This window comes from Chroicocephalus ridibundus, chromosome 8 (genome assembly GCF_963924245.1).
Source record: "Chroicocephalus ridibundus chromosome 8, bChrRid1.1, whole genome shotgun sequence".
Lineage (NCBI taxonomy): Eukaryota > Metazoa > Chordata > Aves > Charadriiformes > Laridae > Chroicocephalus > Chroicocephalus ridibundus.
The window spans coordinates 55,685,867-55,692,968 of NC_086291.1; the positions used below are offsets into that span (position 1 = coordinate 55,685,867).

Sequence of the window (7,102 nt, forward strand, 5' to 3'; positions counted from 1 at the left end):
GGCAAAGTTAAATGTCAGTATGGATATTAGTGCACTCCCTTTAGCCTGTAATTGACATGTTGGGCTTATTTCTCTTTTCTTTGGGCTACCTTTCAGTTGAATGTTTATTCTTGTTTTATTTGTATTATTTTTTTCTTACTTGCGCAAAGAGACAAGTTTGGCCCATTGGCTTCCGATTGCCTCGCTGCAGGATGGCCTTCTGACACTTGGAAAAAAAAAATTACCAAGCTATAAACCCATTTGGCATTTATGACTTACTGCGTGAGATCTTACTTGGTTTGTCTGCTTTCTTATCATCTATGCAATAGTTCTCAAATTAGGAAAAAGAAAATAAAAACGCCCCAGACTTTGAGGGCAGCTGCTAATGGGACTGAAACATTTGTTTCCTGCTAACGCTTTTTCATCGGAATATTGATAGAGTTGTTTTAAATTATTTTTTTTTAAATTAACCATACATTTATTTATATTTAAGAGGGGTAAATTTGATTGTGACACTATATAGTGTTTATAGAGAATAGTAGGCCTTTTGTAAACAGACGTGTCTAAGAAGGTACAAAATAGTGTCTGAAATACGGATATGCATAGATTAGGCTGAATAATTTTACATTCCTTTGAAAATTATTTTTGTAATGGTAGGAATAGATTTCCCAGGAAAGAGTATTCACAGCTGGGAAAACAGTTGCTACTTTGAAGATGGTTTTCCCAGGCGAAAGGCTCACGTCCCCAACTGTGTTTGGTATAAACAATATGTGGTGTATTTCTTACTTTTGTTTAAAGGAATTGTGCATTCTTCGTTACATATTAACCAGCAAGAGTTGCATGCTAATTCCGGGTATTTGCCTTAGTCTGTATGCGTTCAAAGTTGATTCCTTACTTTTATTTTTTATTAATATAGTGAGGGTATTACAGTGGTGGGGAGTTTGATGGTGAAACACAACCCTCCCTTCTTTGCTGGTAAGAGGGGAAATTCTTCCTTCTCTTCTTGGAGCTCGTACTTGACATTTCCTCTCTGCTCCCGTTCTTCACTTAGTGGCGAGACCTTCCTCGGTGGTTCTTGTTAGGTTTCCGGTATAAATCCATGCTGTCATGACTTAGCTGCAAATACCTTCACAAAATTGAAATTCAGCACAGGGTGCCCACTCGTGGGCTGAATTTGTTGAGTAACGGTCTTCGAGCAGTTGTGGAAGTCAGGAGCAGAGGCAAGGTCTGCCTGGCTACGTGTCACCCAGCTCCAGTCCACTGAGAACACTGTCAGTTATGGCAGTTACGGTGTTAATGCCCTCTAACTCATCATAGAGAGGGGCATCATAAATGAAAATTGCTGGGAAAGGCCCAAATTGCTGAATACAGAAAATTTGGCACAAACCCTCCAAAAATGTATAACTTAGTTTAAAAATAAAAAAAAAAGTCCCATTACACGTTTGAATTCACAAAACGCATTCCACTTGGCAAGCAATTCAAGTTGTAAGCTTGAAAGGATAAACGTTTGCTACATTCTGATATGGGATAAAGAGCAGAGAAACGGGCATTCAGAGGCGGTTGTTCTTGACAGGGCTTGAAACTTGGAAGTGTGTAGAGTGTAACATACTAATGTGAGCCTGATTCCTGTGGATTTGGTACTTCCTCCTTATTGCTCTTGGTATTATTTTGTTAATGTTAATTTGTTCAAAAAAACGCTAAAATGGCACAGATTTGGATATTTCACATGTTTATTCTAAAAAGCAGCAGTTCTCCCAGTCCTTAATAGAATGCTACTGCTTTTTTAAACAACGTAGGAGTCTGGTATAAGGATCTTTATAAAATAGAAAATCCAGTGTATTGATGGAATAGATTTAAAAATAAATTAAAAAAAAAAAATTGAGCTGATAAAAGGGGGATGATGGCTGCTTCCACAGTACAAATGAGAAACTAGAATTGTTTCCCCAGAAGTTTCCTCCTCCAAAACACCTTGTGTGTTCAGATGCAATATTGTGAACCACAGGAAAGTTTAGTATATATTTATGTATGTTAATAAGTTACAGCGTAGATAACGTGGCTCTTGGATATTAGATCAAAGCCACACAGATTAATAAACACTTGGAAAGTGCTTGTCTGTTACATCCAACAGGTAATTAGAACAGAAAAGTAATCCTTTGACTTCTAGAAGCTGCCTGAAGTAATGAGGGTATGAGCATGAAGGTGCTCGACAGGACGACCTCGCGCTTAAAGAACCAGGCTCTGTCTTTGAATGCATTTACTTATTCCTAATTGAATCCCACAAGAGCTCTCTAGGACATCAAACAGAAGATCATCAACCGATGTTTTATTAAATTTCTCAGCACTATCTTAATAATTTGCATCTGTAGAGCAGGCTTTTGCAAACAGCGTACACGCAGAAGGGAAGACGAAGCTCTGCTCCCTCCATCTTATGGTCTGAAGCATTCAAAACTGTTCAGAGAACGCACCCAAGACTTAGAGCTGCATCGCTTAAAGGTTATATACAAGAGAATAGGAAATCTTAAGTATGTGGGGAGAAGAAATGCTTTTAATAACTGTCATCCTATCCTACCTTTCAATTCGATACTGAATCATAAATGGGAGTTATTCATGTTTACCCATTTATAAAATAACTAGGTGGGTGCAGAACTGTTAATGCCGAACGGTAATACAAAGCTCACTGAAATTGGTCATGGCTTTTTTTTTTGGACTCAGAGTAGACTTTGGAGCCTTCATGTGCCTCACTGGCTGGTTCTTTTTTCTAGTTACCTTTGGAATAGACAAGTTTTTTCTATTTTATTACAAAAGCCCCATCTTTCATGGCTACTCTTAGGTCCAAATCTGTAGCTCCGTGATTTTTCTAAAGGCATTTTTAATAAACTTGTGGGGTTTTTTGTTTGTTTGCATGGTAGAAGTTTACCATGCTTCATTTAAAATATGGTTGTCGTCTTCACAAAGATTTGTCCAGATTAAGTAATAGTCTGCTTTGGGCTTAGAATAGGAGTGACCGACTGTCCTGATCCTACAGGTCATGTAATAAAATCTTCTGGCCAAGACCCAAAAGGTCTCACTCGGTATCAGTGAAGGTCAGGAAAAGCACAAACCTAGTGCTGTGTGCGCTTTACTCGTAACTAAGTACCGGAACACAAGAGTTAAAAGGTTTCTGTAGTCACGTAAAGGCGATTTCTCTTTTGTAGTTCTGAATGGAGAGAGAATGAAAGGAAGAAAATCTTATTTGCCGTTATATTACTGTTTCTATCGAGAAAATGCCTGGGAAAGGAAATGTTTCTGCTGCGGCGGCAGAAAACAAATCTATCTCCTCTGCTATTAGGCAATTCTACCTCTGAGCTCTTGCTGTAAAAATAGCCTTAACTCCAATTTCTAAGGATAATTTAACAATATTCCAATAATTTTCCTGTTTCTCTAGTATCTCTTTTTTTCCAAGTTTTTCTGACGTCCTTCTAGAACATACATTCCATGCCATTTGAAAAGGTTTGAAGCCTTTAATTTACAGGCTTGCAGCTCAAGTGAGTTGGGACTTGGAAGCAAAGCTGCTGCTTTGGAAAGGCTTCCCCTGTTGCATTAAATATTTATTTAGAGTAGATTTTACTTTTTGGTAATTAATAGTTCATTAGTTTGTTAATTCAGAACTTAATCTTCTGTATATACCTGTAGCAGACTTTGAACAATTTGAGAAAATAGGTTGGAAAGCTGAATATGTTTTTATCACTGGGGTTGAATGACTTCAGAAGCTGTTCTAAGCACACGGGTTACTTTGTGAAATTCAGATAGTCGTCTTTACATTTTGTAGTGGAATTCACTGGATGTATATATAACAACTGAAGTAGCATGTAAGTGACCCAGTTGTAAGTAATGAGCTGATCCTGCGCTGTCTGAAGTCCCAAGAAGACGCTGCTTTTCTGTTGTCACCTTGGGTGGCTGGCTCAGTCTGCAGCTGCTTGTTCTTAGCTCCTGGCTGTGCCATGCTGCCATACGTATGATGGCATGGAAGTCTAAAAGGAAGCCGAAAGCCAAGGGTGTATCATATGTCAATGTGGAATAAATAGTTTGGACAATACTGTTGAAGAAAGGACACCTAAATTATAAATATGTTCTGATTTTCAAATCCAGCATGTCTTTCTTTAAAACACATCGCCGGGATGTACCACAACGTTCCTCCCCGACAGCCGGGATGAAGAGCCCACGGAAAAGATGGTGTGTGTGCGTGTCTTAAAAATGGTTTGCTCCCTATCGTCTCTTGTTGCAGAGTTAACATCAAAAAGATAAAGTGCAATTCCAAGGTGGAAGTGGTTTATTGGTGACATACTTATTAAACAGAATGTAGAAAATAATAATTTCTTAACGTAAACAACCTGTGCATGCGGAATGGCTGGGGCTGACTGGGTACCGACGGGCTGCTCTGGATGTATTGGTAATGTAAGCATAAACTTCTGTGGCAAAGATATAATTCAATCAGTTGAATTAAACAGTGAATTTGGCTCTATGCTCTTCTGTGATGAAAATTTTACATATTTCTCTGATGGTCTGAATGGGTAAGGTAAGACTTTCGGAGTGGAAGGGAAGGATACTGTCCCTTAAGATCAAACCCTTATCTTTGTTGGTTTCAATCAGAATGAAGTTAACAAACTAACTCGTTCACCTTCATCAATAGCCATTAAAATTCAAACCTGCCTTCTTCATACACTCACTTGTTTCGCCTATTTAGGCAGAAACAAGTTCAAATGGAATTAAATGATAATTAATGCTTTTACTTATAGTAAACCACTTTTTAACACCTCTGCCATGTGACAATCCGAACCATTCAAAATTGTCCAGACAACCTTTTGCAATCTTAATAAACACTGAGAGAACCCAGCAAAATCCTTACACGGGGGAAAACTCAGTTAGCTTCTAACATAACTTGATGGCTGGAAAAAAGCTTAGAGCCTGCACTATGTAGCCAGTGAATTTTGTTTAAAACACAGACACTTAGAAATTCTAAAAGCATTTTCATGTTAAAACTTTGTGTTCATTTTTTTATTTTAAAGCTTGCCTATTTGCAGGTTTAGTAGAATGGATTTCATATGCCAGATAAGCCCTTTTCAGTTACTAATATTAGCATCAGATTACATTGGGAGAGTGTAAGATGAAGCCGTATCTTTTTCATTTGATAGAAACAATATTGAAGAAAACCACGTTTTAAAGAATTCTGATTTTTGCTTATTTAAAAAAAAATTATTGTACAGCGTATGTTGTATTTTGGAATTGCTGGCTTGACTGTTCTGAACGCTAGTCTTCTGCTTTTCTGTGGAGCAGCAAGGGGAAGGCAGGGGTGACTTTTCTTGTGCCTTGCCCGTATTTTGTCAGTCCTGCGCAGACCCTGGGATCGCCTGACGCATTGATTCAGTCACGTGCCCTCACATCATGTCACCCTTTTCACAAATTGGTCAAGCTTCATCTTCAGACTGACTGACTTTGCTTTTTCTAGGTGCGGGTGTGTTGTGCCTGCACAGTCAGTGTCTGGGGTACCTCCTGAAACTGTTAATGGGATGCAAAGTTACAGCATCTCTTTAACATGTTAAAATGGTTTCAGATATCTGTTTTTCTCACATCTTTCTACACGGCGGAGGGAAGACTGTTGCTTTCAGTTGCGCCAGGTTCAGACTGGTGGTAGTTTGTGCTGTTTCTGTTTATTTTGTATTTTATTTCTAGATATTCAGTAATACTCTGCATTCACCACATTTTTGTGTTAAGGTATGATTTTCAAAAGCAGTTAACAGTTTCAGGGATTCTTTTATCTCTTTTTTCCTTTTTTTGTGTGTGTGCTTTTCCTAATACTAGACTTTTCTTGTCTGGAAACTTGATATAGAATATTATAGCACAGACTGTAAGCATCTGTGATAAGCAGGTTTTAAAATCTGATCGTTGTCATCAGTCCAGCATTTTAGAAAGGCATACGGAATCCTTTCCTTAAATTTGTGAGAGACCAGAGAGAAAATTTAAGTGAAGTAGTTATATCAAAATTCTTACTCACATTTCCCCTTTCCCCTGCACTCCAGGAAAGGTTTTGTTTACTGATGATCAAGCTCTTTAAAATTAAAGAAAACTACAGAAAGTACAAGTCTCTTCGTTCATGGATAAGCCACAGTAATGCATTATTGCAAGATGAAGGGCTGCAGAAAGCATGTTGTATATATATAAATACATGAAAGTTGTATGGGGTTTCTGTAAATATTACTTTGTGCATTGCTGCTGTGAAGAAAAAAAATAATAATTATAAAGTGTGCCATTTTTTCACCTGGAGAGGACTTTTTATTTATTTAAAGTAAGTAGTATGTTTAAATTTAGTCATTTCAGGCACAGTTCATAAACCTGTACCAAAATATCAACAGTAGGAAACTCATCACGTAGTTTAAATTTGTAATTTGGTTTTAAATGTGCAATAGGTTGTTTCAGGTTGAGTAAATATTTTTTCGTACTACAGTAATCTTATCTTTCCTAGATGTCACTGTGATATCAGGACATTGCTGAATACGATCATGTGGAAACAAACGTATTTCATAGTATGTATGAGCAGGCATTTGCTGTTGCTCTCTGTTTATTACTATAAGCTTCCCAGCAAAGACGCTTTCTTGATTCGTTACCTACGGTGCTGATGAGGGGGGTCCTCCCTTGGCCAAAACCCAGATTCCTGTGTTGGAAAGGAAAAGGAGGGCAAAGGAATTTACTCCTGTAGAATTGGGAAAGTATATTCCTGTAACCCCAAATAAGTTATTTATTCATGGCAAGCGTCAAGACGACACAAACCAAATATATCTGTAAGCTCAGAAGATGTGTCTCTCTTCACGGAATTGCATTGCCAAGAGAATTATGCATTCCTTTGGTCCTGTGTTGTCTGAAATAGCCGTCTTTCAAGGTGTGATTCATGTACAGTGGCAGTCGATAGGATATGAGTAACTGTGGCTAATTCCAAAGGTGAAAATAGTGAGGAAAAAGGGCTATGTGTGATGTGGCACAGTGGTGCGAGATTTCTTGCCAAGCGTTGTTTAGCAGCTCTCACTCAGTGCCGGGAGGGCATGGCAACGCTGGCAGCTTTCTTGAGAGAAGCGAGATTTGGTGTTCTACA

General features: G+C 38.2%; 1 protein-coding gene across 2 annotated transcripts in view; it reads left to right on the forward strand.

Annotated features, from left to right (window-relative positions):
• Positions 1-7,102, forward strand: part of C8H7orf50 (chromosome 8 C7orf50 homolog) — a 128,464-nt gene that overhangs the window by 6,894 nt on the left and 114,468 nt on the right. The gene's annotated exons all lie outside the window — the stretch shown is intronic.